At 37.2% G+C, this 24456-nt stretch overlaps 1 protein-coding gene and 1 long non-coding RNA gene across 6 annotated transcripts in view; one reads left to right on the top strand and one right to left on the bottom strand.

The window, feature by feature from the left end:
* Positions 1 to 24456, top strand: part of EPB41L5 (erythrocyte membrane protein band 4.1 like 5) — a 142822-nt gene that overhangs the window by 74876 nt on the left and 43490 nt on the right. The window lies entirely within an intron of this gene.
* Positions 9191 to 10096, bottom strand: LOC123598801. The gene is made up of 2 exons (XR_006712792.1): positions 9857 to 10096; positions 9191 to 9607 (listed from the first exon to the last, which is right to left on the bottom strand). It is a non-coding gene; the product is annotated as an uncharacterized LOC123598801 (long non-coding RNA).

The following is a 24456-nucleotide window of genomic DNA, read 5'->3' as shown; positions in this document are numbered from 1 at the left end:
AAGTTCAAAGTATTCTTTAGCACATCCTGTAAACCTGTAAATAGGAACAGATCCATATCTTAAATAGCCTAGCTCCCTCCCTAATTCTATCATCATAAAACATGCTTAAAAATGACCACTAATGTATGTTCCTCATAGTTGTTTTAGACTTTACATGGCTCAGATTATAATTGTTAGGTATTGTTGATGGTGATTTTTTTTCTTTAAAACGGAATTTGAATTAACATTTTAAGCACAAAAACTTTGGTTTGTGTCATTCAGGAGAAGATTTCATGGATGTGACTATGATTAAGAACCTCCTATTTCTTTAAAAGTTTTTTTTTTTTTAATTTGTTGTTAATGTTTATTATTTTTGAGAGAGAGAGAGAGCATGAGTGAGCATGAGTGGAGGAAGGGCAGAGAGAGAGGGAGGGAGGGAAGGAGGGAGGGAGACAATCTGAAGCAGGCTCCAGGCTCCGAGCTGTCAGCACAGAGCCTGATGCGGGGCTTGAACTCATGAAGTGTGAGATCATGACCTGAGCTGAAGTCAAATGCTTAACCGACTGAGCCACCCAGGCACCTCAAGAACTTCCTATTTCTATAATAGAAACCAAAGGAGTGTATAGAAACCAAAGAAATAATAATAATAAAGGTTTTTAGGTCTTTTAGTAAATCCCAAGGTTTGACTTTTCGTACTTCAAATATACCTTAGCAGAATCTTAACTTTGGGAATTAGGGGAAGGATTGTAATAATAGAAGAGTAAGGTCTTCAGTTTGCATTGAAAGTGGTCATTTCTATAGAATTTGAGTTAATCAGTAATGTTACATTTAAGTGATGGAAGAATCACATCATGGTTATATTTTCTTTGAAAACCTAATATAATAGTTCATTTATAAAGTCCTGGATAATAGAAACTGGATTGGAGGGGAGGGGATGGGGAAAGTAAAGGACTAAGACTGGGTGGTAGTAGAATTAAATTTGTCTATTATAAGTTTCTATATGATCCAGGATTTCATATCAAATATTGTGAAAATTCCTGTTACTGGTAATTTCAAGATACACGTTTCCATAGCTATGAAGAATTTACAGGTCATTCATTCTAAATAAATTGTCACCAACTTATTTATATTTTGCATTTTATTATGCCTTAAGGGTTAGTGATCATACATTCTAGATTAGGGAACTAATATCCTCTAGAAGTACCTTAGTTGGTCACTATCCTTTTGATCAGAAGGAGCCAACCACACAGAGCTCTGGGACCATGTGATTCAACTTCAGTGCTTGGGCTAATTTTATTTAACATAGTTTTAACATCTTGAATTAGGTTGGCTATGTTTCAACTGCACTTTTATCAACAGAAACTTACAGAAACACAGCAAAGCTAGTGATCTTCATACTTTCACACATGAAAATAGAAGATCTTGTGATTATTGTTTCTTAAAGGTTTTTACCTGTCTCTGAGTATAGTCTAACCCTTCTGACCTTGATAGGGTAGTCACAGATACACTGTACTTTTAAATGGGTATATAGAGAAAAACAGAAACTTAATATTTGTCCTGCTGTGTATATGCCTATATTTTAAAAAGCAACTAGTATACAAACATTCTAATACTGTAATGTCAGTATAATTCAGATCCTTTTTAGGTGGATTTTAAGTTTGTTTAAAGTGCTGACCCAGGAAATGTTGTTTATAACACTTGGGTGAGTCTTTATTGTTAAAATTGTCCAGGATGTAAAAGATGCTTTGTAAACATCAAGATAAAAAGCTGAAATGTCTTCTGAATGGAGGACACGCAGATAACTTGTTTCATGGGATAAACAACGAACTGGACCTTGATTATGGTAGTTTGTTTCACTAGATTTTTACATACTTATTTGGTTGATATGCTAATGATTATTTTGTTTTTTTTTTGTTTTGTTTTTTGTTTTTCTCAACGTTTTTATTTTTTTTTTTGGGACAGAGAGAGACAGAGCATGAACGGGGGAGGGGCAGAGAGAGAGGGAGACACAGAATCGGAAACAGGCTCCAGGCTCTGAGCCATCGGCCCAGAGCCCGACGCGGGGCTCGAACTCACGGACCGCGAGATCGTGACCTGGCTGAAGTCGGACGCTTAACCGACTGCGCCAACCAGGCGCCCCTGCTAATGATTATTTTGATTAGTAGTCTTGTTTTATCACTTTTATGTGTTCTGATGTCATGCATTTCATTTTTCCCTCTTGCTAAAACAGGAAAATAGATGAAGGGGGTGGTGGAAATAATGGACGATTATGGTGTCTTGAGTTTCAGGAGGAAGAGGAGTATTGTGATGACAGGCTTTACAGGAATAAGAAGACTAATCCTCATCTTTGATCCCTTTATTTCCATATGTATTCATAGACGTAAACTGACAAAGTGGGGGGATGGTTTTCCATATTAGTGCAGCACGTTCTGATGGTGAAAGCAGTAATCATTTGAAACAGCGCTTTAACTGTTTTGGTTGGGGCATACACTTCATTTTGAAACCATAGTTCATTGCTTGAAAGGCTGTTATTTTTTTTGTGTTAGGCTTTAAATATTGGGTCTGAAAATATTAATATCAAGTTGCATTTATTTTATATCTTTGGTATATAGGGCTTGTCATGGATTTGCAAAAGTAAAATCCTCTTGTATTAGTCTCTTTACCACCACCTACTTCCTTCCTATATTTTAATGTAAATTATACCACATCATCAGTTATACCTGGCTTCCAGAATGGTCAGTGCTTGCATGTGATAGAATTTGCTAGAGATAGAATTTGAAGATCCTTTTAGGGTGGGGAAACCTCTGTCTGTGCCTCTGTCTTTCTGTTCTCTCTCTTGTGGGCTTCTGTCTCAGTATAAAATGTGATTTGTCAAATCCTTTCTTGTTAATATGAATCCCATAATATTTTTTCTCAGCTCCCTTTTTTGAAGAACATAAAATTTTCTCATGCTCTTTTCTTATAAATTATCTTTTTACTTTAGTCATGTGAAATCCATTGTGAGAATTTTGTTTCACCCACTGGACATGAACTTTGGTGATAGAAATACTAGGGTAAGAAGTATGTCACTTTCACTGGACTATGTGTTATATAACTTCACTTCTTTAATTCTCGCTAATGTGTAATACATTTGAGCTGCTTTGAGCATTTTGGGTTGGTGGGGAGTACTGTAATATTAGCCTTTTTAGAGAATTAGTGAAGAGGAGAAATTTCAAAAGAAGTTGGTGCAAGGAAAAAAAAATTTCTGTGGCTTTTTTAATGATACATTTTTTTATTTTTATACTGAAGTAGAAAAGCGAATGTTCCTGTTTTTCCTGAATGAATTGTTCTCACAATTTTTTATTATTAGATAATTACCTAAGCTTTTGTGTTCCTAACAGCAAGCTGTGGCCTTCATTTTAGGTGATGGTGCTCAAGTGAACTTTTTACATTTTGTTCCTGACACCTGGCCAACGTTTTGTTTATATTGGCATGGAGGAGAGCTATCTGACTTGGAGAACAACATTCTCCAGGAGTGTGACTGAAGACTCCCTTGGTGGTGTAATAAACCTATACCTCCTCCTCTTAAAAGCAGGTTTAACAGCTGCAGATCTTATTTTTTGTTCTTGAAGGAATTCCCATTTGTTTTGTTTTTGAGTAGTTTTAATAAAGAAGTGAGCTATACTAGTGTATGGTTAGGATTTGTGGGAAGTTGCAGATTCCTTAATAAAGGTCTGGTGTATTGACTAGTGACTGATTATTGTTAATATTAAGTGAAAAAATATTTTCAATTATTAGGAATGGGTGGAGTAAAAGAAAATGAAAAGTAAGAGATGATAACAGGAAGACAGTTGATGGCCTGACTTGTCTTGTGGAACTGGTTGGAAGACTATCCAGAGAAATTATGGAAAACATCCCAGGATATACAATGCCACATATGTACCATTACTCAGAAGAATTTCCTATAACAGAGCTTTGTTTGTAGCCCAGCTAATTAGCTTCAGGGATTATTTAATTATAAACTCTCTAGGAGTTTGGTGGAGATTAAGAACTATGTTTTGGGGCACCTGGGTGGCTCAGTTGGTTGAGTGTCTTGACTTCGGCTCAGGTCATGATCTCATGGTTTGTGAGTTCGAGCCCCGTGTCGGGCTCTGTGCTGACAGCTCAGAGCCTGGAGCCTGCTTCAGATTCTGTGTCTCCCTCTCTCTCTCTCTGCCCCTTCCTTGCTTATGCGCTCTCTCTCTCTCTCTCTCTCTCTCTAAAACAAACATTAAAAAGAAAAAAGAATTTTTTTTTTTTTTTTTTTTAAAGAAAGAATGAACTATGTTTAACAACTTAGATTAATTCTTTCTGGGAACGCCAGCATCAAAACGTTTGGAAGTCTTTAGAAAGACTTGTGGAGATTTGAGTAGAATGTCCAGTTTATCACTTTAAGTGGAACTTAACAGATAAACTGGAGTGATAGCAGTTAAAAGTACTTGTGTCTTGGAAAGGTGTTGAATCTTGGTGCGAAGGAGTTTCAATTTGGTAAGGAACCTTGGGCCAATCACTGCAAATTTTTAAGTTGAAGACTGGGGAGGCTTGTACTGATATCTCCATTTTAAGTTCACCTCGTTACTTGTTGAGTACCTACCAGAGCACCTCCTTGTTGCTCACTTCCTCATATGCAGTCACTTATAGTTACTCTTTTGTATGTACCCTCAGATATCTTCCCCTGTTGTGCACATCTGGTTCAATCCTGGCTAAATCCAGCTCTGTCCACTGTACATGTAGATGGAGAATATGGAATGCAATATCGTTGAATGGTCTCTCTTTAAATTTTGGCCACTGAGCTCAAATGGGTCTTTAGATGCTGCCTGAAACCCTATCACATTTTCTTTCTTAATCTATTCATTGTCACATTGTGCTGGCAGTAATTTCTCTTCTTTCAAACTTCCACCACCTCCTCAGCTCTCACTCCTCACTGTCAGTTAATGACCTTGCTTCCTACTTTCTGGAGAAAATAAGCAAGCAGAAGAGATCTGTACACTCCCGCCACCTTATCAGTTAACTTCTTTCCAATTGGTCATATACACTCTGCTATTCCTGTTGTTTGTCTAGGTGAACTATCCATTCTCTTATTTAAGGCCTACCTCTTCACTTGTCTTCTAGATCTTGACTCTTAGCTACTCAATAACATCATTTCAGCAATGCTCTCTTGTGCTATAGCATCATTTTTCCCCTCTCTACTGGAATATTCTCCTCAGCACAGAAACACCGTATGATCTCTAATATTATTAAAAAAAGAAATCCTCCCTTGAATCCACCTTCCCTTTTGGCTATTCCTGCATTTCCTTGTTTCACTTACAGCAAAACTCCTTGCCATGAAAGAATTGTCTATATGGTTTCCCCTTCTCCTTCTATTTTGAACCCATTCTAACCAGACTTTGCCAACTAAGCTGCTGTGTATGATTGTGCAGGTCGTGTCCTGAACAAGGGTGCCACATTCGAGAGGACAATGATCACATATTTGTGACAGTGGTTTTCCAGCAGGTGGCACTAAATTTCTTGTTCTAATAAAAGCATATTCTATGACAGTTTTGTAAGAGATGCAAGTAAAGTGTCTTTGGGAGGGACATTGTTTAAATCCACATAAAGATTCTGTACGGGCTAGTAGTGTTCTGCTACCACTCCACCAGAAGAGCTTTTGTTAGTTCACAATGACCACATTTCTCATCCTGCATTAATCTTCAGTCAGGTTAGCATTCATGACAGTTGCTTATTTCCTTCTTCATGAAATGCTTCCTTCACAGAGCTTCTCTCTCGTCATCTACCTCACTAGCCATCATTTTTATTAAAAAAAAAATTGTTTTTGAATGTTTATTTATTTTTGGCAGAGAGACAGATCATGAGTGGGGGAGGGGCAGAGAGAGAGGGAGACACAATCCGAAGCAGGCTCCAGGCCCTGAGCCGTCAGCACAGAGCCCAACGCGGGGCTCGAACTCACGGACTGTGAGATCATGACCTGAGCTGAAGTCAGATGCTCAACCGACTGAGCCACCCAGGCGCCCAACCACCCGCCCCTTTTTTTTTTAAATTTTATTTATTTTTGAGGCAGAGAGTATGAGCAGAGGAGGGGCAGAGAGAGAGGGAGACACAGAATCTGAAGCAGGCTCCAGGCTCTGAGCTGTCAGCACAGAGTCCGACACAGGGCTCAAACTCAACGGACTGTGAGATCATGACCTGAGCTGAAGTCAGACGCTTAACCGACTGAGCCACCCAGGTGCTCCACTAGCCATCATTTTTAGACCCTCTTTTAGTTTCTCCTTATTTCCCTAATCCCCTAAAGATTGTTTAGGACCTTTTCTGCAATAACTCATTTCCTTGGTAATCTCAACTAGTGTTATGGTTTTAGGTGCCATTTATACATTAGTAATTTCCCATTTTATATCATCAGCCTGGACTGCTTTGTTTCCAGACTCACATATCCAACTGCCTGTATGACATTGCCACTTAGATATCTAATATAGGTATCTTAATTTTAAAAAACTTTTTATTTCAAAATAATTTTAGGCTTGCAGGAAGTTCAAAGATCTTGCAGAGAGCTCTCATACCCTCCCTCATTAGTTTTACTGAATGTTAACATCCTACATAGCCATGGTACAATGGGACAATTATCAAAGAAAGGAATTAACATTGGTACAGTTCTAACTAAACTGTGTACTTTATTCAGATTTCACCAGTCTTTCCACAAATGTTCCAGGACCTTCTCTGGCCCCCTTCCATCTATGATCTTCAGGCTTTGATGACCTTTTGAAGATTACTGCTCAGATACCTTGTAGGATGGTCCTCCAATTTGAGTGTATGTGATGTTTTTCTATGATTGAGTCTATGGGTTCCGGGGAAAATACCACAGAGGTGATATTGGGACATCTCAAATTTAATATGTTCAAAATTGAACTCCTTGTTCAATTTTTCTTATCTCTGCTGTTTTTCCTAGCTTACTAATTGGCAGTTCTGGTTTTTCTGTTGGTGGGCCGGTGCGTTTCAGGCTTCACACCAGAACTACTAAATCAGAGACCAGAGATAAGACCTGACAATTCCATTTTAATATGCTCTCCTGGAGATTCTTTTGCATACTAAAGTTTGAGAAGCACTGGCTTATATCAGGGCCCCTAATAATTCTCTTGACTCTGCTTTGTTTCTACTCATCAGTCAGTGAGGTCTGTTCTTTCTTCAGAATAGATACAGAATCCCTTACTTGTCACCGTCTCCACTGCTCCCATCTTGTTTGTTTCTTTTTTTTTTTTTTTTTTTAAGTTTTTAATTCCAGTTAGTCAACATACAATGTTATATTAGTTTCAGGTGTACAGTATAGTGCTTCAGCACTTCCATACACATCATCTGGTGCTCATCTTTATAAATATACTCTTTAATCCCCATCTATTTTACCCATCTCCCCACCCAGCTCCTCTTTGGTAACCATCAGTTTGTTCTCTGTAGTTAAGAGTCCGTTTCTTGGTTTGCGTCTCTTTTTCCCCTTTGCTTATTTGTTTTGTTTCTTAAATTCTACATATGAGTGAAATGGTATTTGTCTTTCTCTGACTTATTTTGCTTAGCATTATACTCTCTGTCGTTGCAAATGGCAGGATTTCATTCTTTTTATGGCTGAGTAATATTCCATTGTGTGTGTATGTATATGTATATGTGTGTGTGTGTGTGTGTGTGTGTGTCTCACACATCTTCTTTTTTTTTTTAATTTTTTTTTCAACGTTTATTTATTATTTTTGGGACAGAGAGAGACAGAGCATGAACGGGGAGGGGCAGAGAGAGAGGGAGACACAGAATCGGAAACAGGCTCCAGGCTCTGAGCCATCAGCCCAGAGCCCGACGCGGGGCTCGAACTCACGGACCGCGAGATCGTGACCTGGCTGAAGTCGGACGCTTAACCGACTGCGCCACCCAGGCGCCCCTCATCTTCTTTATCCATTCATCAATTGATGGACATTTGGGCTGCTTGTGTATCTTGGATCAATAATGCCGTTACAAAGGGTGCTTGTATCTCTGAAGTTGGACACTTAATTGACGTGAGTCACCAAGGCATCCAAGGATGAATTAATCATTATAGACTAACAGCCATAGCAGAAGAAAATTTTAACAGCAGAGTAAAAGGAATAGTTGAGGAATTATGAGTGGCATTTGGGTATGAGTACAGAATTCATGGGGAGGTATGATAATGATAGCTGACATTTGAGTACATCTGTGTCTGGCATTCATTGGAGGTACAGGAGTACCTTATTTCTTATAGGACTCTCTAAGATATTTAGGCTAGTGAAGAAATTAAGGCACAATAAGGGTATAACTTCTCCAAAGTTACATTGCTAGTACATGGATAGGCTGGGCTTCAAAGTCAGCTTGGTCTTAGAGACCAGAATGATACCCACTGCACTGACTCCATACATTGTAAAGCTTGGTGGGGCTATATTGTGGAGAGTCAAAAGGAGTGTCATAGGAGTAACTTTCCAAAGAGGCAGTGTGAAAAATGATTGTCAGTTGGTGGAAGACTAGATAACTAAAGTATGCTACATCCATACTATGTAATTGATAAAGAATGAGGAAAAGTCTCCATGTACGTGGTTATTGAGTGTGTCAGTCATCCATTGTTCAGTAACAAACTCCAGTGAAGTGTCTCAGGTATGTTTTCATTTTTATAAAAATCAAACCATGTATATATTTGTAAGTGTACAGAAAATGAAGCTGGAAAGATAAACTGAATTTTCAAAGCAATTTAGTAGGTATAAGGGAGACTTTTCTTTTTTTTTCTTTCTTCTTTTTTTTTTTTTTTTTTGTTAGCACCTACTATAAATAACTTAAAACAAATTAAAATGCCCCCATATGTGGTGGGAAACAGGACAGACTGCTTCAGGTAAGTGTCCATGAAAAAGAAGATGGATAGAAGAGATAATGTCATATATATTTCTTTGTACGTTCTTGAGAAATGGATGTGTGCTAGGACATTGCCAAAAGCCACAGATTAAAAATGTAATGTCTAACTACATTTTTAAAAACTTTTTGGGTATATAATCCATTGGTTTTTCATATTTTCACAAAGGTGTACAACTATCACCACTATAATTCCAGACATTTCATTATCCCCCAAAGAAACCCTTCCCCATTAGCGCTTAATGCCTATTTTCCCCTCCCCACCAAGCCCTAGCAAACACTAATCTGTCTCCATAAATTTTGCTAGTTCTGGAAATGTCTCATAAATAGAATCATATAACATGTGACTTTTTTGTCTGACTTATTTCACTTAGCACAGTGTTTTTAAGATTTATCTGTGTTGGGGCCACCTGTATTGGTAGGTAGAGCATGCAGCTCTTGATCTCAGGGTTGTGAGTTCAAGTCCCATGTTGAGTGTAGAGCTTACTTAAAAAAAAAAAAAAGTTTTATCCATGTTATAATATTTGTATTTGATTTCTTTCAATGGTTTGGTATATTCCCTTGTATGCTACATAGTCTTTTATTCATCAGTTGATGGACACTTTTTGGTGATTGTCCATACTGCTCTCAACATTCAGGAACAGATTTTTTGTTTGTTTTTTAACGAACATGTGTTTTCAGTTCTTTTGGGTATATAGCTAGGAGTGGAATTGCTGGGTCATATTAACTGTATTTTTTTTTTTTTTAATTATTTTTTTCAACGTTTATTTATTTTTGGGACAGAGAGAGACAGAGCATGAACGGGGGAGGGGCAGAGAGAGGGGGAGACACAGAATCGGAAACAGGCTCCAGGCTCTGAGCCATCAGCCCAGAGCCCGACGCGGGGCTCGAACTCACGGACCGCGAGATCATGACCTGGCTGAAGTCGGACGCTTAACCGACTGTGCCACCCAGGCACCCCGCGCCCCATATTAACTGTATTTAACATCTTGAGGAGCTCTGCCCAAATTGTTTTCCAAAGTGGCTGCACCATTTTACATTTCTACCAGCAATTTTGTTGCCTTTTTCATTATAGTCATCTTGGTTGGAGGGTGTAGCTCATTGTGACATTGAGTTGCATTTTCGGGGGGCTAATGATGTTGGGTATTTTTTATGTGCTTATTGGCAATTTGCATATCCTTTTTGGAGAAATATCTATTCACATTCTTTTCCCATTTTCAAAATTGGGCATAGTAATCCTTTCTTTATCTGTAGCATCTCAAATTCTGTCTCCTTTTGTTTGTGCCCCTTTTTTCTAGAGCCGTATCTTTAGTCTTTTTATAGAACAACACTTTATTTTAATTTTGTGGCACATTGTATGTTTGTCCCTACCTATGTGAGGCAGATTGTATAGAATGAAAACAAGGCCCAGTGACAGTTAAGTCTGTTTGTGAACAGCTCTTGTAGCAGAATAGTTATTTCTCTGTTTCAGAGAGACAAAGTAAAAAAGATTAAGTAAACAGTAATTACATCTTGTAGTTCACATGTTTATGAGATGGGGTGCTCAGGGATGAATCCTTTTAGAAATTATGCTTTTTTAATTCTTTTTTGGCTTGCTTACCTGTAGATTGTAATCCTTTATCTGTTTGCAAGTTTCAATGGGGAAGTTAAATAAGTCTTTTTGGATGAAGATACAGTAAGAATGTTCCATTTAAATGGCACACATTCTTCCCTAGGGAAGAAAAGAGTGGATGCATCAAGTTTGTTTAAGCAGTTATTGAGAGTTATTGGTGTTTCATTTTCTATTGATGTGTAACAAATTACTAGAAAATAGATAAATCCTGAAGTAGCTTTTGCAGACTTCTCAGGAGAGGTATTTTATCTGATGTTACTTAATGAAAATTTCAATAGCAACAGCACACAAGAATGTGGCACAAATGATCTTCAGATACATCACAGCCTGTTCTAAAATGCAAGTGTGTGATAGCAAGGAAATGAGTTTTCACGCTTAAAAAGAGTCTTTATAACTGGAATGTGTCAACAGCTTTATCGGAAGATGAGAATTAATAAATCTTTTTTTTTTTTGGCTTTGTTTTGAGATAGAAAGTGATTGGAATAGAAACCCTTGCTGGTTTCTATCTGCTACAGTGGATGGTTCTTTTAATACCTCTCCTTGTGCACATTCTGTGCTTACTCTCTTGCATGCACTCTCTCGCTCCTCCCCTCCCCCTTTCTCCCTACTCCTTCTTTCTCCCTCTCTTCCCCTGTCTCCCCACTTTGTTTACTTTGAAAAGAAATGTATTGAGAGTTAGAGGGAATAAATGGAATAAATTGTTTTTGTGGTCTTCTGACCTGATGGTAGTGTTTTTACACTAAAATTACTGCGCTTTTTTTTTCCCTCCCCAATACTAAGCATTTTAAGTTGTATTTTTTGAATACCTCCTAAATTAACATGAGGTTTCATTAGGATTTTCATCATGCTTAAAATGGTAGACTCCCTAATGGGTACATATCAGAATTAGTAATTCTGTAATTTAGTGACTAGTTGGTAAGTATCAACTGTGTATAGGCACTGGGTTCTACATTCTGGAAATGGAATAGTGACCAAGACATAAGTTCCTACTCTCACGACATATATATTCTAGTAATAAGAGACTGATAATCAGTATACAGATAATAGATGCCATGATTTCAAATAGTAACAGATGCTGTGAAGAAAATAAGGTAATGTCACAGTAAGTGACTTCAGGGTGAGGGGTAGTCCTTTGAAGAGATGCCCAAGTTGAGAGATGAGTGGTGGGTGTAAGGACTCAGTCATGCAAAGAAGGAGTATCTCAGGCAGACATAACTAACACAGAGGCCTTTGAGTTGATTTTTGAGGAGTAGAAAAGAAAACTAGTGTGGATGGAGCTTAATTAAGAAGAGGCTCTACCGTAAGTGTTCTGAGGGTGCTAGGCAGAGGCCTAGTAATGGAGTGCCTGGTATGCTGGCGAAAGTAATGTGGATTTTATTCCAAGGTGGATTTTGAGTAAGAGAGGGATGGGCAATAACATTCTCCACATGTCTCCGAGGCAGTTACCACGTCCATTCAGGGAGTCAAACATAGTATACTACTATTACCAAATATATGCTGTCCATGGTCAAGTTTCCTGATTGTCCTAACCCTGTGTTTTATAGAGCCTTCTATGATCCAGTTCAGAATCACACATTTACATTTTGTTTCGAGTGTCTTAATCTGCAGCAGTTCTTCAGCCTGTCTTTATCTTTTTTTTGTTTTTTTCAATGTTTATTTATTTTTGGGACAGAGAGAGACAGAGCATGAACGGGGGAGGGGCAGAGAGAGAGGGAGACACAGAATCAGAAACAGGCTCCAGGCTCTGAGCCATCAGCCCAGAGTCTGACGCAGGGCTCGAACTCCCGGACCGCGAGATCGTGACCTGGCTGAAGTCGGACGCTTAACCGACTGCGCCACCCAGGCGCCCCCAGCCTGTCTTTACCTTTCACAACATTTGTATTTTTAAATAGTATGCATCCATTGTTTCACAGACTGTTCCTATTTGGGATTTAATTGATCGTTTCTTCATGATTCAATTCAGTTTATGCACTTTCGTCAATAAAAATGCGATGTATCTATATAGACGCGATATATCTGTAGCAAATTACATCAGAGGGTACTTGATGCTACTTTGTCCATTACTGGTAGTGTTGATTTCAGATTACTTGGTTTAGGTATTGTTTATCAGACTTTTCCACCATATTTTTTTGTAGTTAAAAAATTATCAAATACTTTGTGCAAATATTCTTCCAGCAAACTTCCACCTAATGGTGAAAATTAGTTATTGTTGCAAAATGGTGATTTGCTAACTATCATTCTCTACACTAGTTAGTTGGTCAGTTGGTGTTCTACAAAAAGAACTTTTTCTTATCTCTTTATACATGGATTTGTGGATTCTTTCATTCAGTGTGTTATATAGTTCGTGGTATTCCTTTGATAGTCAACCTGTCCCAAATCTGGCCAATGAAAACCTGTCAAATTATGTCCCTTACCACTTACTATGTCCCCTCCACTTTCTGAGAACTTTTTTTAGTTTTTGGTATAAGAGGGTCCACACTTATCTTGTACTTTCCTTGCCTTAGCGCTGAAGGCAGCCATTTTTTAAGAGCCTGGAATCCTTTTAGTTAAAATGTTATTTAGCAATCAAGATCTGGGCATTAGATTATGTTCACTGCTCCTGTAAATGTCATTGCTTCTAGACTTAGTGGACAGAGTGAAAAAAATAGGTATGTTTAAGTCACAAATTCATACTGATACTCTAATTTTAGTGTGTATCTGGGTTCTTTGCCTCCCCAGTTCCTTATTTTTGTCTCCCTTCTCTTCTTCCCTAGTGAGAAACCTAACTACTAGCAGTATACTGATTCCATATTTGCCCACTTGTATGATACATATCAATAGCTTCAGAATTGCTGTATGCATACCGCTACCAACAACAAATCTAAGTAAATTTCAGTATTTATCCACAGTTCTTTTTAGTCTGAGAATAAGTAAAATACTATATTTAAAATTTACTTGGATTAGTTCCTTTTTTTCCTATGTAATTATGGTATTCATTTAGTAGTAAATACATCTTAATTTTTCTAGATGTTGCCAGATTTCCCTTCATTGGAGATGAAGTATATGTCTTTTTTTTTCTTACAGCTTTATTGAGGTACATTTGATACACAGTAAAGTACATTTATTCAAAGTGTTTGATAAGTTTTGACATGTATACACCTGTGATACCAACACCATAATCAATATTAAGGATGGATATGTTCTGTGTAGTTTTCATTTAAATTCCTTTTATTAGCATATTTTTTATATTTAAGCCATTTGCATTTTTTGTGAGAATTGACTCTTTAATGTTTATTTATGAAAAACAATTTTTTTTAATGTTTGTTTATGTTTGAAAGAGAGAGAGCATGAGTGAGGGAGGGTCAGAGAGAGGGAGACACAGAATCCGAAGCAGGCTCCAGGCTCTGAGCTGTCAGCACAGAGCCCAACACAGGACTCTAACTCACAGTGTGTGAGGATTGTCACCTGAGCCAAAGTCAGATGCTTAATTGACTAAGCCACCCAGGTGCCACTGTTTATTTTTGAGAGAGAGAGAGCATAGCATACCTGCGCATGTGTGTGAGCAGGGGAGGGACAGAGAGAGAGGGAGACAGAATCCCGAGCAGGCTCCACTCTGTCAGTGCAGAGCTTGACAGGGGACTTGAACTCACAAACCTTGAGATCATGACCTGAGCTGAAATCAAGAGTTGAATGCTTAACCAACTGAGCTACCCAGGTGCCCGGGTTTGATTCTCATTTGTTGTCCCCTTCCACCTTTTTCAATAGAATTGTTCACTTTTTTCTTCCCTATTTTTCAGAAGTTTTTAATGCATATTAGGGATATTAACTATATAATATCAGTAACTTGTAATATCAGTAATGTATCTATGTAATATCAGTAATCTCAGATCCACTTAGAACTACCTTGGTGTATAAGGTATGAATATTGAATCTAAGTTTGTTTCCAAGTTTGTATCCAGTTGTGTCAACACTACTTTAAAAAAAAATTCATCAGGGTGCAGGAACAACTAGATATTCACATAGAAAATAATGAAATTGGATCTCTACCTCACACCATGTTAAAAAAATGAACTCCAAATAGATCACAGACCTAAAATTAATAGCTAGAACTATAGAAGTCTTAGAGGAGAACACAGGAGTAAATCTTTGTGACTGGACTCAGCAATAGTCTTTTAGATATAATACCAAAAGCACCTGTGACAAAGGAAAAAATAAATTGGAATTCATCAAACATTAAAACTTTTGTGTTTCCAGTGATACTATCAAGAAGGTAAAAAGACAATACATAAAATGGAAGAACATGTTTACAACTTCTTTTGAGTTCTCTAGAGTGATTTAGTTTTTTCCTAGGCTTTCCCTACCTCCAGAATTAGGTTTTAGCTTTTTACAGTCTTTCTAATCAATGCCACTTGTTCATCTGTTCCACTACCTTTAAATTTCTACTCCCCCCCCCCCCCCACCTTTTGATGTTTATTTATTTTGAGAAAGAAAGAGCGTGAGAATGAGCAGGGGTGGGGCAGTGGGAGAAGGAGAGAGAATCCCAAGAGGGCTCTGAGCTGTCAAGCACGGAGCCTGACTCGGGACTTGATCTCTCACAAACTGTGAGATCTTGACCTAAGCTGAAATGAAGAGTTGGACACTTACCTGACTGAGCCACCCAGCGCCCCTCTCCCCACCTTTTTTGTTCCTTATAAATGAATGTGATTTTGTGTCCTTAGAGTGATTTTATGAGAAAATTATTTTATGAGAAATACAATGATTTTTTAAAATATGCTTTGTAATTTTTTGTTGGTGAGTTCAGTTTGCCTTGTTTTAAACAGGTTTGTTTTCTTTCCTTTTTACCATACTCCTTTCCAATAAGGCAGTTTTGAAATTGCCCCAGCCTGAACTTTTGAAATCCTCAGCTCTGAAGAAGGTCTTAGAGTAGGATCTTCTGGAGAAATTACTCCAGTCCTTGAGTCAGTATATGGTGGTCTTATTGTTGGTTGCACAGATATTTCTAATTCTTCCCTTCATAGCAAGCAAGCACTTTTCATTTGAAACTGCACTTGTCATTTGAGCCTCTGTTCCTATCAAAAAATTACAGTACCTTTGTTTCAGGTAGTGGGTCTGACTCTTGTTTACTGTCTCGCTTGAGGTGTCTTGGGTTTCATTACTCCCAGGGAGTTGGGTTTTTGACCCCAGTGCCTGTTTCCACTCCCAGCTCCCTGAGTTCTTCCTGTCTTGAGCCCCCGTTCATTAATGGGAGTTTATCACTGTTGTTTTCGGAAAAGCCTGAATTCTCTGCTTTATCTTTCTCTTAATTACTGTATTCATCTATACAAGGTCAACTCTTTACCCTTTCTAGCCCTTCATTTGTACTTAGAAGAATCGTCTTATTTTTAGTAATTGAAACATACCTTAAGTTACAGAAAATCCAGTTTTAATCTTATACCCAATATAATGATTTTTCCTTCCCACATTCTCATTTTTTTTTAACTTATTTTGACGGGGGGGGGGGTGGGGCAGAGAAAGAGGGGGAGAGAGGGAGAATCCCAAGCAGGTTCTGCACTGTCAGCACCCAATGTGAGGCTCAAACCCACAAACCATGAGATCATGATTTGAGTTGAAACCAAGAGTTGGGTGCTTAACTGACTGAGCCACCCAGAATGCCCCTGCATTCTCATTTTGATAGGGGTGGCAGTTGTTTTATTCTTTTAATCGTTACTTTCTTCTTACTCTTGTGGTGCTTACTTTCAAGGTTGAGGAAGAAGAAAGAGGAAAGGGAGCAACATTTTACTTGAATGATTCTGTTGTAATCCAGCATGGTGTCATGGCCTGTATATATGTGCTAGCTCTTTTGTGCTAAACCCGAATACATTTATTTTCAGAGGCCCTTATATAGAACCTATCACTTGCCCACATAGGCAATGTACTTCACATTTCACCTTTGGCAACACTCTTCTTTCGTTTACTCCTGGTTCAGCTCTTGCCCGTGAGTACACCCATATTGTGTGTCATCTTACCTTGGTAAATTTGTCTCATGGGTGGACTTCTGTTGAATGGGCTTCAAGCAGGACTTACACTTGGCTCAGGGGAAGCACATACGTTTTTTTTCTTTTCCTCGCCATTTTTTATTTTGGAAAACTTCCAACCCACGGAAAAGTTGAAAGGATGGTGGATGAAGAGTCATACGCCCTTCTAGATTTTCTACTTGTTAACATATTTTGCCCATTTGCTGACTTTTTCTTGGCTGAAGTAATTCAGGATCATAATGAGACATTATATCGCTACCTTCCTAAATATTTCTGTATGTCTCTCCAAAAATCAGACATTCTTGTACATAATATGTTTACCACACTGAAAATTCAACAGTGATGTGATAGTGTAATACATAGGCCATACTCAGATTTTCCGAAATGTTTCAGTAAATGCCCTTGATAGCTGGTTTTCTTCCTTATTCAGGATCCAATCAAGGTTTCAGTTAGTTTTTCATATCTCTTTAATCATGAAAAGTTCTTCACCCTTTTCTGCCTTTTGTGGTGTTAATGTTTTTAAAAGAGTCGATGATGGCTTCGTTGCAGAATACCTCTTAGATGTATGTGGTTGTTTTCTCATGATTAGATTGAAATTTAACAGTTTTACTAACGTTTTGGTTAAGGTGATATTCACCAGATTTTTCTGTAAAAGTACCTGTTTCCTTTTTGCTCTACTCTGTGGAGTGTCAATATCCTATTCCCTAACAGTCTCACACCCAATGGTTTCTTAGCATCTGTTGATAATTTTTGTCTGAATCAGTTATTAGTACTTTGGTATTTACAATATGGTTATTTTCTAATTCTGTCATTCTTTCCATGAATAGGTGTTGGCATTCTCCTATAAAAGAATTTTTTGGGGTGCCCGGGTGGCTCAGTCGGTTAAGCACCTGACTTTGAATTTCAACTCAGGTCATGATCTCATGGTTCGTTGGAACGAGCCCCACATTGGGCTCCGAGCTGACAGCAAGAAGCCTGCTTGGGTTTCTCTCCCTCTCTCTCCCTCTCTCTCTCTCTCCCTCTCTCTCTGCCCCTCCCCCCCTAAAATAAATAAATAAACATTTAGAAAAATAGAGAATTTTTCCTCTTCTCACCTGTAAAGAAAATAATTTGTTTTTAATCCACACATGGATTTTTTTAAAAATGTATTATCATCCATTCCTGTTACTCATTTTGATGTGCAACTTGTTTCAAATTTGGCCTCTGGGAATCTATGCATTCTTGCTGTGCCAAACAGTAGAAATGTACTTTATCCAACTGCTGGTCTTTTTTCTCCATGTTATTAAATTTGGATTCAGTGAATTCAGGCTTCTGCATGCTGAAGGAGGCACTTCCCTGCATAGAAAGTATATTTGCATATGCTCCCAAACTTACAGATTCATATATCAGATTTTCAAGAACTCTCCCTATGCTCCCTGACATCGGCTTACTAGTTTCTGATGTTCAGCAGTGCCCCGCCACCAAGTAAGATGCCATTATGCCCTTTCTCAAGTTCTTTTAGAGCCTCCATTTACTGGATATGATTTTGCAATGCCCTACTGTCCTGGGGAGAGGAGGAGAAAAGTCAGAGTGCACTTATGTCCTGTGAATTTTCTTGCAAAATGTTTTTGTGGATTTGTCTTTCATGGTCTGGAAAGTACGGTGTTCTCAGGTTCTTTCTTAGTAAGTCCTGCTCAGATATTTAGAATGTGAGATGTATTAATTAGCTAGGACTGCTGTTATGACTGGGTGACAACAGAAATTCTGTCTCATGGTTTTAGAGGCTAGAAATCCCAGAGATCAGTATGTAGGCAAGATTGCTTGCCTCTGAGGGCTATGAGAAAGGACCTGTTCCATGCCTCCCACCTGCTTCTGGTGGTTTGCTAACAGTCTTTGGATTGCAGAAGCATCACCTGATCTCTACCTTCATCTTCATTTGGCATTCTCCTTGTGTAGGTATCTGTGTCCAAATTTCCCCCTTTTGTAAGGACACTACGCATACTGGATTAAGTGTCTACTCTACTCTCTGGTGTGATCTCATCCCAATTTAACTAATTACAGCTGCACACATCCTATTTCCAAATAAGATCACATTCTGAGGTGCTGGGCATTAGGACCTCAAGGTAAGAATTTGAGTGGGAGACACTCCTAACGTGGGTACTTTTTAATCACTGTTCTTCAACAGAAAGGCTGAGATCATTCAACATTCTTGTATATATGGGTTTCTATTTAATTTCATATAATTGAAATTAATAAAGGGTTTCCCCCCTTATTTCTGGATGTTATAGACTGAATATTTGTGTCCCCCCTCCCCCCCCAAATCCATATGTCGAGAATTAATCCCCAGTGTGATGGTGTTTTGGGGAGGTGATTAAGTCATGAAGGTAGAAGCCCTCATGAATGGGATTAGTGCCCTTAAAAAAAAAAAAGATACCAGAAAGATCCCTCACATACCTCTCTTGTCATATGAGGATACACTGAAAAAAATGGTCTCTGAACTAGAAAGCTGACCTCGACCAGACACCAAATCGTGCCAGTGCCTGTTCTTGGACTTCCCAGCTTCTAGAACCCTGAGAAATAAATGTTGATAAGCCACACAGTTTATGGTATTTATGTTACAGCAGCCTGAATAGACTAAGATCCATAGTGTATAGTTAAAGAAAATTATGTTCTGTGTCCATGTTAGAACCACAGTAGATAAACTCTCACCAGTTATCACAACCTTTTGTCCAAAATGATTGCTATCCACATCTTTAAAAGTTTATGACAAAACTTTCAAAATTACATAGAATATATGATGAACTGCAATATGTTCATCAACCGGCTTCAACAAATTCCAGTATTTCAATTTTTGCATCTTCTATTCTCCATGTTACCACCACCAACTCTTCTTTTGAAGATGTTATTTAAATTAAAAAAAAAAAAAAGCCCCACAGGTGATACTGAATCACTCTTAGGGGAGATACCATTTAGAGCAGTGGAAAAAGGCTTGAAAATGAGCTGATGATATGGTTTTACACTAATAGATTTTTATAGTTTTAGTGCTAAAGATGAAAAGTGCCTGAAATGCCTTTACTCCAGTGGTTTCCAAATGAGTTTTTGGCCAAGAAATCATTTGAATTAAATTTACCTGGGAATTCTAAATAAAAGTCCTTAAAATCACTGTGAGGAGATCAAAACACCACGTTTTCCTTACCCATAGATAAGTCACTTACATATATCTGTGGAATCCTTTGGGCTCTGTAGAACACATTTTGAAAACCAAGATAAAGTGATTTGTCCAAAGCTGTACTCCTGGGTGGTTGCAGAGATAAGACTCTAGGATACAGGTCTCTTGTGCGGAAATTCTCTTTGTTCTTACTACCTCTTTTTACAGTTTTCGAAAGAATTTTTTCTTACTTGGCTCCTAGACACTAGGTAAGTAAGTGAAATGTGGCCTTCATTTTTCTAGGAAAGCATGGAACCTTCTAAACAATGGCAATTCCTTTCCTTTCCACTAACTCAGTATTAGATCAACAAAATGATCTAAAGCTTTGAACTTTCCACAGCAGATGATTTGGGTTGACAGTCTCTGGTTCTTTAAAAAAAAACCAAAAACAAAACATTTAGAATACATTGAATCTCTAAATGAAGTTGTTTCATTTTAGTTTCTTGTTCATTGCTAGTGTACGGATATACAGTTGATTTTTATATATTGACCTTGTGTCTTGCAACTTGGCTGAACTAGATAATTTCTAAATTTCTTTTTTTAATTGTATTCTATTATGATTTTTTTATTTTAGAGAGCACGAGTGGGGGAGAGGGCGGGGGGGGGGGGAGAGAGAGAATCTTAAGCAGGCTCCATGCTCAACACAGAGCCCAACACAATCCCATGACCCTGAGATCATGATCTAAGCTGAAATCAGGAGTCAGATGCTCAACCGACTGAGCCACTCAGGCACCCCAATAATTTCTAAATTCTGAGTTTGGCTAAGGTGTTTTGTTTTTTTTTTTTTTAATTTTTTAGGACATTTTTACTTATAAAATTCATTTATTGTAAGTGTACAATTCCATCTTTAGAAATGTATAGAACTGTACAGTCATCACCACAATCTGTTTTAAAATGTTTTCATCATCCCAAAAAGTTCTCTTGTGCTGGTTTAAACTTCAGTAATGCTCCTGCCCTCCCGCTCCCCCAGGCAACCACTTATCTATTTTCAGTTTCTATAATTGCCCTTTCTAGACACTTCATATAAATGGAATTATACAATATGCAGGGGTGTATGTCTGGCTTTTTTCACCTAGCATAATGTTTTTGAGGTTCATGATCCTAGTCTGTTCTTTTTAACTGCTGACTAGTAGTCCATTGTATGGATATACACATTTTGTCTGTCTCTTCACCAGTTGGTGGGAATTTGGATTGTTTTTATGTTTGGGCTACTATGAGTAATGTTACAAATGTTTCTGTAAATGTATTTGTGCATACAATAAGGTATCATTTCTCTTGTATAGACTTCTAGGAGGAAAATTGCTAGGTTGTATGGTAAATTTACATTTCAACTTCTCAAGGGTTGGCAAACTGTTTTCTAGAGTGGAAATGAATGAGGGTTCCAGTGTCTCGACATCCTGATAGCTATTTTGTCTTTTTGATTATATCTACTGTACTGAGTGAATGAATAGTGGTATCTCATTGTGGTTTTCATTAGCATTTTCTGAGGGCTTGTGATACTGAGCATCTTTTCATGCACTTATCAGCTATTTATAGATTGTCTCTGGAGAAATGTCTGTTCAACCTTTTGCCCATTTTTATATGGTTTATTTGTCTTTTTATTAAGAGTTCTTTGTATATTTTGTATACTCGTCCCTTATCAGATACATGATTTGCAACAATTTTCTCCTAATCTGTGCCTTCTCTTTTCACTTTCATAGTGTCTTTTGAAACTCAAACATTTTATTATGATAAAGTTCAGTTTATCAAATTTTTATTCTATACATTGTACCTTTGGCATCCTATCCTAATAACGTTTTGCCAATCCAAAGTCACAGATACTTTTCCCCTGTGTTTTCTTCAAATATTTACAGTTTTAGCTCCTAATGCTTAAGTCTGTCATCCATTTTAATTTAATTTTTATGTATCGTGTAAGGGAAAGGTCTAACTTCATATATTTGCATGTATATCTAGTTATCTTGGCACGTTTTTTTTTTTTTTTGGAAAATATTATTCTTTTCTTTTTTTATGGTTTCATAAATGTAAGAAATTCTGAACTCTTTCTTGATTTACATGTCTGTCTTTGTGTCAGTACCATACTGTCTTCATTATTGTGACTTACAGTAAGTTTTAAAATCAGATGGTGTATATCCTCCCAACTTTTGTTATTTTTTTTCAAAATGGTTTTGGCTATTCTAGCTTCGAACTTTCATACAAATTTTAGGATTGGCTTTTCAATTTCTACAAAAAAACCCTGCTGGAATTAGACAGTGAATGCATTAAATTTGTAGGTTAGTTTGGAAAGATTTGCCAATATTAAGTGTTCCAATATTGACAATAGTAAATGTCCTGATCTCTGAGTATGAGATGTCTTTTCATTTACTTAGATCACCATTAATTTACGTGTAAATTCTTTAAGTGTACATGTCCTGCCTGTCCTTTATTAAGTTTATTCCTAAGTTTTTATTCTTTATGATATTATGAATAGAGTTTTAATTTCAATTTCCTGTTGTTCATTGCTTAGTATATAGGTATACTTGATTTTGTATGTTGATTTTGTATCTGACAACTTTGCTGAACTCATTTATTACTTTCTAGGATTTGAGGACAAATAGAATTCGAAGACAAATAGGATTCTATGATCTACCTGTAAAAACCTCCTTCTCTTTACTTCTTCCTTTCCATTATGGGTGTCCTTGGTTTATTTTTCTGTCCTTTTCCTTTTTTCTCCCCCCTGTACTACATTAGCTAGAACCTGTAGTATAGTGTTGAATAGCAGTGGCAACAATGGACAGCCTTGTCTTACTTCATTTTTACAGGAGAAAGCATTCATTCATTCATCATTAAATGTGATGTTAGCTCTTGGTATTTTGTAAATATCCTTATCAGATTAAGGATATTCTTATCCATTCCCAGTTTAAGAGTTTTTTTTTTTTTTTTTTTTTTTTTTACCATGAATCGTATTGAATTTTGTCAAATGCTTTTTCTGCATCTATTGAGGTGATCGTATGGTTTTCTTCTGTTAATATGGTATATTACCTTAATTGATTTTAGAATGTTAAGCCAAGTTTGCATACTTTGGGTAAATCCCACTTGGTGATGGTGGCCAATCCTTTTGATCTCTTGCTTAATTTCTTGTTATGTCTTTGGTATGGCTCAGTATCAGGGTAGTAATGGCTTCATAGAGTGAGTCAGAGAATACTGCCTCCTCCTCTATTTCTGAAATAGTTTGTTGAAGATTGGCATTATGTCTTCTTTTAAATATTTGGTAGAATTTACCAGTGAAGTCATTTGGGCCTGATTTTTTTCTTTGTGAGGTTTTTAATTACTAATTCAATTTCTTTACTTATATGTGTCTATTCAGATTTTTCTGTTTCTTCTGGAGTGCACTTTGGTAGTTTCTGTCTTTCAGGGAGTTTTTTCATATCATCTGAGTTGTTGAACTTATTGGCATAAAGTTCATAATGTTCCCTTATACCATTTTATTATGTATGTATATTTTTTAAGTAAGATCTGTGGCCAATGGGGGACTTGAATTCACAACTCCATGATCAAGAGCCACATGCTCCACTGACTGAGCCAGCCAGGCACCCCTCTTCTACCATTTTAATATCTGTAGGATCTATAGTGATGTCACCCTTCTCATTCTTGATATTGGTAAATACGTATTCTTTTTTTCCTTATCGCTTTAGCTAAAAGTTAACAATTCTGTTGAGCTTCTCAAAGAACTAGCTCTTGGTTGAATTCATTTTCTCTATTGTTTTCTCCCTTTGATCTTTATTATTTTCTACCCTCCTCTTACTTTGCATTTAATTTGTTCTTCTCTTTGCAGTTCATTAAAGTATAAGCTTAGGTCACTGATTTGAGAACTTTCTTCTTTTATATAGATATTTAGTCCTTTAAATATTCCTTTAAGTACTACTTTAGTGGTATCCTACAAATTTGAATATGTTATGCTTCCATTTTTGTTTAGTTCAAGGTACTTTTCTGATTTTCTTTTTGGTATCTTTTTTGAGCCATTGGTTATTTAGAAGTTCCTTAAATGGTTTCCAAATATTTGAAGATTTCCCAAGGATCTTTCTGTTTTGGATTTCTAATTTAATTCTGTTCTGGTCAAAGAACACACATATTTAATATGACTTGAATCCTTTTGAATTTATTGAGTCTTGTTTTATGGCTTTAGTGGTAATTCTTTTTTTTTTTTATGTTTATTTTTGAGAGAGAGAGAGAGAGAGAATGAATGAATGAATGGAAGAGGGACAGAGAGAGAGGGAGACACAGATCCAAAGCAGGTTTCAGGTCCAAACTGTCAGCATAGAGCCCGACGTGGGGCTTAAACTCACGAACCACGAGGTCATGATGCTAAATTGACTGTGCCTCCCAGGCATCCCTCTTACTGGTTATTCTATGTGCACTTAAGAAAAATGTGTATTTTGGTGTTTTGAGTGTAGTATTCTATAAATGTCAATTAAGTAAAGTTGTGGTTAGTGTTTTCTAACTGGTTGTTCTATCAGTTATTGAAAGGGGGTATTGAAATCTCCAATCATAATTATTGATCTGTGCATTACTCTTTGTAGTTCTTTCAGTTTTGACTTCATATATTTTGAAGCTCTGTCATTAAGTTCATAAATATTTAGTATCGTTCTCTTGACTAAATGACTCCTTTATCCTGATAAAGTGATCATCTTCATTTTAGGTACTCACTCTTCTTTGTTCTGAACTGTACTCTGATATCAATATATTCAGTCAGACTTTCTTGTGACTAGTGTTAGCTTGATATATATCTTCTTCTATCTTTATTTTTA

This window comes from Leopardus geoffroyi, chromosome C1 (assembly GCF_018350155.1).
Source record: "Leopardus geoffroyi isolate Oge1 chromosome C1, O.geoffroyi_Oge1_pat1.0, whole genome shotgun sequence".
In the NCBI taxonomy this organism is placed as follows: Eukaryota; Metazoa; Chordata; class Mammalia; order Carnivora; family Felidae; genus Leopardus; species Leopardus geoffroyi.
Note: the sequence above shows the minus strand (reverse complement) of the source record. Positions and strands in the feature narration are given on the sequence as shown.